At 42.5% G+C, this 7,413-nt stretch overlaps 1 non-coding gene across 1 annotated transcript; it reads left to right on the plus strand.

Annotated features, from left to right (window-relative positions):
* The first annotated feature begins 559 nt into the window (after window positions 1–559).
* TRNAG-CCC (transfer RNA glycine (anticodon CCC)) lies at window positions 560–632 on the plus strand. The gene has a single exon. It is a non-coding gene; the product is annotated as a tRNA-Gly (tRNA).
* The last annotated feature ends 6,781 nt before the right edge of the window (window positions 633–7,413 follow it).

The following is a 7,413-nucleotide window of genomic DNA, read 5'->3' on the forward strand; positions in this document are numbered from 1 at the left end:
GTGGTTTCAATGCAATGCATAGTCTCTCCTTCCAAAACAGTTTAATCCCACACAACTTGGGAGAAGCCTGGTCTCAAAGACATGCATGCAGAGGAAGATGGGAGGCTTAAAACAAGGAGATTCATTGGAAGCTGGTAGGAGAAGCCGTCGATTTCTATACCTTCCTGCCCTACTCCTGCACATACACAATGCACAGAATAAAGACTGTCAAGTAGCAAAGACTCTTAAGAAATTAAGCATTGAATCGCTCAAATGAAAAAGTCAGTAGAATTAAAAGATGAATGCAATGAAATCTCCCAGAACATAAGACTGAAGAAAAAGAGGCAGAAAATATGAGAAGAAAATAAGAAAAATAAAGGATTTGTTTAAGGGTTTCAATAACTGACTAATGGTAGTTTTTTTGGGGAAAAATTAGTTTCCAAAAGTGGGTAGAAGAAAGAATTAACAAATAAATAATAGAAGAAATTTTCCTACAAATGAAGAACCTGAGTATACGGAACAGACAGGCCCACTGAATACTTGATGAAAATAAATACATCAAGATCCATTTATAGGGGCTTCCCTGGTGGTCCAGTGGCTAAGACTCTGAGCTCCCAACACAGGGGGCCCAGGTTTGATCCCTGGTCAGGGAACTAGATCCCATGTGCTGCAATGCCACAACTAAAGACCCCATGTGCCACAACTAAAGATCTGCATGCTGCAACTAAGACCTGACGAGCCAAATAAATATTTTTTAAAAGATGCATATATAGACACATCGTCTGGAAATGTCATAGAGCCACAAATAGAAGCTATTAAAAGCTTCGAGAAGCAAAAATACATGCTGCCTAGAAAGGGCTGAGTACCAAAATGGCATCAGATTTTCTCCTAGCAACATTAAATGCAATATTTCCAATATCAAAATTTTGAGGGAAATTATTTTTGACTCGCATTTATATGCCCAGCCAAACCGCTGATCAACGGGAAGTTAGAAGAAAGATTGTCTCAGAAAGTTTACCTCCAGCACACCCTTTTTAAAGGGACTACTTGAGAATGTGCTCCAGTAAAATAGTAGAATAAATCAAGGACAAGGAATGCATAGTGTCCAAGAAAGGTGGGACCAACTCAGAAAGACAGTGGAGAAATTCCAGCAGAGAAGCAACACAGCAATCCACACTGAAGATGGAATCTTCTGGAAAGGGATGCTCCAGGGAGTAGCAAAACACAAAACTGGACGGGATGCCTGAAAACAATGAAAATACAGCCATGGCCAACAGCACTAGTGGGAAGGGCAGGTGGAGTTTCTTGGAGGGGGAAATGGTATTCAAAAAAGAAAGTGCTTCTAAGAATAATCTACTACTTGACTCTGCAGTGAACAGCATTTCCGTTGTGTTTTCTGTGAGCTAAACCCTCACCTATCACAGCAGGAATTCAATGAATGTCGAAGATTTATAAGAAACAGAAATGGAAGCATATTATTGGAAAGCATCAGAGCTGCTGTAAAGAATAGCTACAGGAGCTGAAAGTCTGCCCTGGGATAAGGGCTAGGGGCTCAGGGTACAGAGAGGGTGGAGAGCCATTGTTTTAAACCACAGCATATAATACTTGGGTATAATTTTTTTAAATTGCTGTTTCACTCTGGTTGCAGAGTGGAAATCTGATTGGGGGAGGTCAAATGCAGGGAGACTGGTTAGAAAAGTGCAGCAGCACAGGCCAAAACAAAGGTTTATTGGACTGGATCGGTGGCAGTGGGAGTGGGGAGGAGATGATGGATAGAAAACTCTATTAGGTCACATTGACAGGACTTGCAGGGTGTTCAATAAAAGAGTGAGAAGGACAGGAATGACACCTGGTTTCATGCGTCTATATTTGAGTGGACAGTGGAGCCATCTGCTGAGAATCCTGGCCAAGAACTAGGTCATTAGGAGAGTGTAGTGAGTTCAGTTGGACACATGTTGAATCCGAGGTGCTTTGGGGCCATCGAAGAGATGTTAGGTGGACAGTTGTAAACATATCTCTGAGCTCAGGTCAAATATCCAGGGATAGGCAGTGACTGAAGCCATTAATACAGATAAGACCTTTTGGGGGACACAGTAAGGTCCAGTTACACTGGAGGATTGTGTAAACAAGAGAGAAGTAACTGATGGTGTAAGGTTGACATGAAGTCTCCAGTTAGATACATCTAGCCCAGAAGACATAGATGTATCAACATGGGCACAATGTCCTTACAGGCTCATAATAACTCAGAGGCTCAAAATTGCCTCCTTTGTTGTTGTTGTTCAGTCACTAAGTCATGTCTGACTCTTTTGCAAGCCCATGGACTGTAGCCCCTCAGGCTCCTCTGTCCATGGGATTTCCCAGCAAGAAATACTGGAATGAGTTACCATTTCCTTTTCCAGGGGATATTCCTGAAACCACTGTCTCCTGAATTAGCAGATGGATTCTTTACCACGGAGCCACCAGGGAAGGAAGCCCAGATTACCCCTTATTTCACACTGAAGTCAGAGAGTTCAAGTTCCTATCTGTCAGGCTGTGGGGTGTCTCCCCCAGTATTTCCAGGGGGGCCCAGGCAGATTCTCCTGGGTCGATAGGCAATGAATGAAGCCACCCTTACCAGTATTCCCAGCCCCTGTGACTCTGACCTCCAACTTTGGCCGTTCACACCCATTTCTATCCTGGGTGTGATAGAAATGGGAAATGTGTTATTTTCCCCAAACAAAGGTTATTGCATGAGCAGACTTATTGAAGGTTTGGAGCAGTGAGCACAGTTACAGAACATAGCAGGAAGCAAATGGAAGCTCAGGATTAGACAGCACCACTTCTAGAAGACCAGCAGCCATATCTCACCATAGGGAATTTGCACTGGCCATGGCCTTCTGTGGAATCCCTGCCTTGGTCCCGTGGGGTCCTCTTCCCACTCACCAGCCTTTCCTTCCACCTCCTTTTGGTTTGTATCTGTGCCTCTCACCCCCTGCCTCCCAGGCTGCCCCCAGAAATTCTGCTGGGAAATTCAGCTCTCTCTTTGTTGCACGCTTTGCCTTCCAGGGCTTGCCAGGCCACTTACAACACCTAAGGGAACTAACAATATACTTTTCGAAGCAAAGACCCTTCTCCCCTGAGATGAATTATGTGCATCCCCTACAATGGTAAACTGACTGCCTGCTGTTCAGTCTTTAAAAAACTCGAACTCACACACACTCACATGCAGACAGGCAGAGCGACTTTGACATTCATTCACATACACACATGCTTATGCGCTCACCAACAATCATATACTCATTTGTGGATGCGAGCACACACTTACAGCTGCAGGTCCACACTGTGTGCACACACTTTCATACAGGCTTGGACATGCAGATGCACTTAAGGCTTTTAACAGCACCCAGCGGTCAAGTCTGAAGCCCAGGTTAATCCCACCCTGTGTGTGTGTGCATGTGTCTGTGTGTACATGGGTCTGCCCTTTGCTGCTCTGGTCATTGAGCTGTCCTAAGGGAATGTTCTGTTCTTGGACAGGTGCCTGGCACCTGGGGAAGAGCCATCTCCTTTGACCAGAAACTAGAAAACTGAACTGATGAGCCTAAGGGTACTGGGACTGGGTTCTGAAGCAAGACCTTGTCATAATATCACCGAGGCAGTCCCCATCCTGAGCACATAGCCAGGAATTTGTGGCTCTGGTGGGTGGAAAAAAATGGTCCCCCCAAAATGTCCACATCTAAAACCTGTGAATGTGTTACATTACATGACAAAGGGCATTGCGTGTGATCTGGCTAAGGATCTTGAGATGAACTGGGTGGGCCCAGTGTAACCACAATAGTTACAAGGAAAATAGGGAGAGGGGAGAGTCAAAGGAGATACACAATAGAAGCAGAAGGCAAGATGAGGTGATATTGACTTTGAAGAAGGAAGTGGTGATGAGCCACGAAAGGCAGACAGCTTCTAGATGCTAGAAAAGGCAAAGAAAAGATTTACCTTGCTTTGTAGCTATTAAAATATACAGTAAAGCTATTAGAGGGCTTCCCACGTGGCATAGTGGTAAAGAATCTACCTGCCAATGCAGGAGACACAGGAGATATGGTTTTGATCAATGGGTTGGGGAGATCCCCTGGAAGAAGAAATAGCAACTCACTCCAGTATTCTTACCTGAGAAATCCCATGGCCAGAGGAGGCTGGCAGGCTACAGTCCACAGGGTTGCAAAGGAGTAGGACACAGCTTAGCAACTAAACAACAACAAAGCTATAGAGTCTGATAGTACGGTAATGATATAGGGTTATCGGATTGACAGAAAACTCTGGAACAGAAAAAAGAGTCCAGAAATATATCCCACTATATGTAAGAATTTAATACATAATAAATGTTTTACTCTCAGTGAGAAAAAAAATAAGATTAATTGGTAAATGATGCTGGACGGAAAAAAGCACCTATCCAAGTAAGAAAATGGAGTTGAATCCTCATCTCATACCATATAATAAATTAAAACCAAATTGATTAATAAGGCTTAAATGAAAAAATAGAATATAAAAGTCTTAGGGGGAATTTTAGATGAATACATGTGTAATTCCTCCCTGGTGGCTCAGTGGTAAAGAACCCACCTGTCTATGCAGAAAACCTGGGAAATCCCTGGGTCGGGAAGATCCCCTGAATAAGAAAATGGCCACCCATTCCAGTACACTTACCTGGGAAATCCCATGGACAGAGGAGCCTGGTGGGCTACAGTCCATGGGGTCACAAAGATTTGGACACAACTTAATGACTAAACAAGAACGTGTAAATCAGGGATTGTAGTCCAGTAGCGGGGGAGAAGAGTGCATTTTTATCTATAACAGGAAATACAGAGTCTATTTCAAAGGAAGATAATCATCTTTTATTATGTAAAATTTAATTTCACCCAGCTAATTTTTAAATTTTAGATATTATATGCCTTGGTTCTAGAATCCTCATTCGCTTATTCTGATAGTTTATTTCTCTGCTGAGGTATTCTACTTAATCATTCATTCCTAGCATATTTTCCTTCATGTCCTTGAACATAGTTACCACAGCTGCTTTAAAATTCTCGTCTCTGAATCCCAAGATCTGGCTCACCTTGAAATTGGTCTCCATGATTGCCTTTTCTCTTGAATATGGTTCACATTTTCCTATTTCCTCCCATGTCTGGTAATTTTGGATTATATTCTGGATACTGTATTAGTGACTCTGGGTTCTTTTATATTGCTCTGAAAGAGTGCTGTTTTTCTATTTCACCAGGGAGTTCACTTGACTGAACTCAAACTCAAACTCTAAAATCTGTTCAGTTATTTTAGCCACAGTCAGACTTCTAGGAGTTTCCCCACTTAATTCATAGTTAAAAACAAACAAACAAACAAACACTCCAAGGCTTGGATGAAGTTTATAAGCAGAATCGGAACACCCTCTCCATGAATTTCTCTGTCTGGGATTTCCTCCTTTACGTTCCAGCTACCATGGAAGCCCTCAGTTTTGTTCTTTGATCCCTCCTCAAGTTAAAAAAATAATAAATAAGACCCTGATGCTGGGAAAAATTGAAAGCAGAAGGAGGAAAGGGCAGCAGTAGATGAGATGGTTGGTTGGTATCACTGTTTCAATGGACATGAACTTGGGCAAACTCCAGAAGATGGTGAGGGACAGGGAAGCCTGGCGTGCTGCAGTCCATGGGGTCACAAAGAGTCAGACATGACTTGGTGACTGAATGACAACACAAGTGAAAATGCAGATCTCTATCCGATTTTTAGCCAAGTCATGTGGCACTGCCTGGGGCCTGCTCTTAGGCACAAATATCTTACAATGAGAAATTCATTCACTGTTGTCCCTTTCTTTCAAGTGTCACACTCTCCAGTTTCTGCCAGATTTTGATTGTTTTCAGTGCCTTTACGTAGCCTTTTAAATATTTTGCCCAGAATTTATCATCGTTGTCTGTCAGATAATCTTTTATAGGGTATTCTGTCATTATCAGATGTGAAACTTTCTGACCACATAAAATTTAAACTATTTTAGATGGATAAAGATACTCATAAACAAAGTTAAAAGACACACACTAAGTTGGAAAGATTATATTTACTGTGTCCATGACAGATAGAGTTAATTTCTAGTTCTTACAAATTGGTAAGAAAAAGACAAAGCAGCCAATAGAAAAATGTTCCCAGGGTATGAATAGGCTCAGAGAAGAGTAAACCCAAATGGCCAATAAACATGTGACTGAATCTCCCAATACTCAGGAAAATGCAAATTAAAGTAACTTCTCACCCATCAGATTGGCAAAAATTCAAAAGGATGTTACATCTACTACTGATGGGAGTACAAGGAGAAGTATGTTTTCATATGTAACTGGTGAAAAAGGGAATTGGTATTGTCTTTTTGGAAAGCAATATGAAAAAAAATTTTTTTAAATCATGTCCTTCAACCCAGCGATCCCACTCATAAGAATTTGTCTCATGGAAATAAAAGAGTGCATTCATACATAGGAATATATGAAGGTGTTTCGTGTTGCAATATTTGTAGTGGCCAAAGAACCAAAGAGAGTCCATCAAGGGGGGAGTGTCCAAATCAAAACACTTCATTCCATGAAGTAAAGATGTTGCCATAAAAAGAATGAATTTACTTGCAAGGGTTTCCACAGTATTATTAATTCAGAAATTCAAGAAGTATATGTAATATGATCCATTTTGTCAAACAATCGTGATCAAGACTGGCAATCCCTATATATGTATGTAACTATGGTGTGCTAAGTCGCTTTAGTCGTAATCCAACTCTTTGTGAGCCTATGGACTGTAGCCTGCCAGGCTCCTCTGTCATGGGATTCTCCAGGCAAGAATACTGGAGTGGGTTGCCGTGCCCTCTTCCAGGGTATCTTCCTGACCTAGGGATTTAAACTGCATCTCTTGCATCTCCTGCACTGGCAGATGGGTTCTTTACCACTAGCGCCACCTGAGAAGCCCAATATAACTATGTTGCTGCTGCTGCTAAGTCGGTCAGTCGTGTCCAACTCTGTGCGACCCCATAGACGGCAGCCCACCAGGCTCCCCCATCCCTGGGAATCTCCAGGCAAGAACACTGGAGTGGGTTGCCATTTCCTTCTCCAATGCATGAAAGTGAAAAATGAAAGTGAAGTCGCTCAGTCATGTCCGACTCTTAGTGACCCCATGGACTGTAGCCTACCAGGCTCCTCCGTCAATGGGGTTCTCCAGGCAAGAGTACTGGAGTGGGGTGCCACTGCCTTCTCCACAATATAACTATATGAGCATTTAAAAAGAATATGGAAGGGGAACTTCCCTTGTGGTCCTGTGGTTATGACTCCATGAGTCCTATGCAGGGGCCACAGCTTTGATCCCTGGTTGGGGAGCTAAGATTCCACATGCCACCAGGCAGGGCAAAAAAAAAGAGAGAGAGAGAGAGAAAATATGGAAAGATTAACACCAGATTTT

This window comes from Bos javanicus, chromosome 11 (assembly GCF_032452875.1).
Source record: "Bos javanicus breed banteng chromosome 11, ARS-OSU_banteng_1.0, whole genome shotgun sequence".
NCBI lineage: Eukaryota > Metazoa > Chordata > Mammalia > Artiodactyla > Bovidae > Bos > Bos javanicus.